Below are 3,255 nucleotides of genomic sequence, written 5' to 3' on the forward strand. Positions count from 1 at the left end.
GGTCCTGACAGTGACCAGCTGGGTGGTGTCTCGGTTCTCTGTACTTGATTTTTCTCACTGGCAAGAAGGCAAAGACTGAGGGCCAGGGGTGTGGGAAAGAATCCCAGCAGCATTTGAGAAGCAGAATCAATAGGATTAGTGTGTCACAATGTAACCCAGGCTGTTCTGGAGTTCTCCACCCTCCTGTCTCAGCCTCCAGAGTACAGGTGTAGAGATTATAGGCCTGTGGTCACCACGTCTGGCTAGGACGATGATTCTTATCATTTTCTGAGCCATGAGTCCTCCACGGTCTCCTTCCCTGAATTGATGATCACACCAAATAGACAGGAAACACTGTGCTGAGAAAGACTTCTGAAAACATTTTAAACAATAGAGTTCTTACACAAATGCAGTTTTTTTTTGGTCCTTTTTAGACAGGGTCTCCCTGTAGCCCCAGCTGTCCTGGAACTCACTATGCAGACCAGGCTGGCCTTGAACTCACAGAGATCCACATGCATCTGCCTCCCAGTGGTGGGATTAAAGGTGTGCGCCACCACACCCAGTACAAACGCTCTTTTTAAAGAACCCACACGCACAGAAGAACCAGTGACACACCTAACATTTTCAAAGTAGTAATAGAGCATCATCTCTGCTGGCAACCAAGTCACAGTTGTGTGAATACTGCAATCCCACTGTGCCCCATGCCACATGTGACAGTGCAGCTAGACAGGCTGAAAGGAAAGTGAGGTGAAGAGGAAGGTGGGGTAAGAGGAAGATGGGGCGAGAAGGAGGATGGGACTTTTTTCCTCATCCAGATCCATGGAGTTTGTGAATTAAAAATAAAGTCCTGTGCTGGGACAGGTGGTGCCTGTCATCCCAGCACTTAGGAGGCTGAGGCAGAAGGATGAGCAGTCAGACGCTAGTCTGGGCTACATGAGCAAGATCTTATGTCAAAAACAAACAAGCAAACCAAACCCCCAAATAAATAAAGTACTAGGTAAAGGATGAGGTGGGCCCAGAAAATTCAGGTTTCTTGTCTGGGAGTGTCAAAAAGGAAGCACCTTGGAGACTAGAAGAAACTAGAACATGAAACTAGAGCACTGGCTCACTGGTTAAGAGTGCATACTGCTCTTGCAGAGGACCCAAGTTTGATTCCCAGCACCCATGTAAGCTGACTCCCAACCACCTGTGACTAGCTCCAGAGGATCTGATGCCCTCTCTGGCCTTCATGTATCATATACATACACAGATACACAAAAAAAGAAAATTATGGGAAGGGCAAAGAGGACTGAGAAATAAAGCTAGGGAAGCCATGAGAGGTGGGGATGTGTCTACCTGGGGCTCAAGAACCAGCTTTGTAATCTTGGTGTGCTCAGCACCCCACTCCTGGTACCAAATCCAGACTGCACTGGTTTCTGTAGCATTTCCTACATTCCATTTTTCTCATCTGAGAAATTGCATCACCTATCTCAGAGCAGGGCTGCAAGGATCCAGTGTGCTAATCTAAACACATGAATCACTCAGAGCAGTACAGCCATGCCTGTGTATCCCAGGTGCTCAGTTCTGGGACCCCTGTGAAGATCAAAGTCTGCCAGTGAGCAAGGTCTTCTAGAAAATGGCATAGTAGAACACTTATATCAGCTCTACATGACAGCGCTGCCTGCCACTTGTCATTGCTATGTGGACAGCTGTCCTATGTTGTGTCAGGGGTGACAAGAGAGAGGCCTGTGTACCTTCAATTGTCACAATTTTCCCCCAGATATTTTCAATCTTCAGTTGTTTGGCTCTCTGGATATAGAATCTGCAGATATATGGGGCTCACCAGGTGTAGTGCCAGGTCAGTGCTGTATAGATGGATGGGATGGAAGTGAACCCTTGTTCATTAGTTATTCAGTTCAATTGATTTTTAATTAATAGTGACTTTGGATGTATGCAGTGTAGTGCTTTGATATAACTGTACACTACTGAGAGTTGAAGTAAGTAATGTATTCTACGTCTCCCAAACTGCACACTGAAACCGTGGCAGCAAACAAACCAGCGACCCACTCTCTTCCCTCTCTCCTTTCGCATGTGTGCCCGTGTCTACACATTGTGCGTGTTAGGGAACAACCTCAGCTGCTGTTCCTCAGGTGCCCCTACCTTGTTTTTGAGGCAAAGTCTCTCACTGGTCAAGTCGACTAGGCCGTCTGCCTTCCCAGGGCTGGGGGTACAGGCATACTTAACCACCCACGGCTTTTTCACATGGTGCAGGGAACTCGGTCCTCACGCTTGCATGGCAGGATCTTTGCTCACTGAACCTCTCTCCAGCCTTGGTTTAAGGACATTTTTGTGAACCCAGGAGCCCATGCTAATTCTTGTTTTGTTTAGTTGTTTTTTTTCTGTTGCTATTTGGTTTTCAGTGTTTTTGAAACAGGCTCTCCCTGTAACCCCAACTGACCTAGAACTAACTATATAGACCAGGCTATTCTCAATCTCACAGAGATCCGCCTGCCTCTTCTTGAGTATTGAGGATTAATGATGTGTGCCACCATGCCCGACTCTTGTTTATTTTTTTGGAGACAGGCTTTTGCCATGGAGCCTGGACAAGCCTCAAACTCCTCCTGCCTTCTGAGTGCAAGAATGACAGGTGTCCACTGTGATGCTTGGCTGTCAGCATTTGTTTTTGTGGTTCTCAGACTGGAAGGGATAAATTGGCAGCACAGCCTGATCAGGGTTCCAGCCTCCCTTCTCTAGCCTCCTCTGCATTCTCGTATGTCGGCCCTTCCCTGCCAACGCCTGAAGCAGCAACCCAGAAACCCAGAGGATCTGTCCTAGTCACAGCTAGTAAGGACAGACTGGCTTCCAGGGGGATATCCCCCTCTCTTTTTTAAATATTTTATTTATTATTTTTATTTTATATGTGTGAGTGTATTGCTTGCATGTATGTAAGTGCACCCATGTCATGTAATGTCCACAGAGGTCAAAAGAGGGTGTTGGGTCCCCTGGAACTGGAGTTAGGATGGTTGTTAGCTACTATGTGGGTGCTGGGAATGAAGCCCAGGTCCTCTGCAAGACCAGTCAGTGCTCTTAACCGCTGAGCCAGCTCCCTTCCCCAGCCCCTTCTTCCCTTCCCTCTCCTTTCCTCTCCTCCCTTCATCTCCCTTCCCCCTTCCCTCCTTCCTTCCCTCCTTCCTCCCTCCCTCCTTCCTTCCTTCCTTCCCTCCTTCCCTCCTTCCCTCCTTCCTTCCTTCCTTCCCTCCTTCCTTCTTTCCTTCCTTCCTTTCTTTTTGTTTGGTT

The sequence above is a fragment of the Nannospalax galili genome, unplaced genomic scaffold (assembly GCF_000622305.1).
Source record: "Nannospalax galili isolate Female #2095 unplaced genomic scaffold, S.galili_v1.0 scaffold47, whole genome shotgun sequence".
Taxonomy (NCBI): Eukaryota; Metazoa; Chordata; class Mammalia; order Rodentia; family Spalacidae; genus Nannospalax; species Nannospalax galili.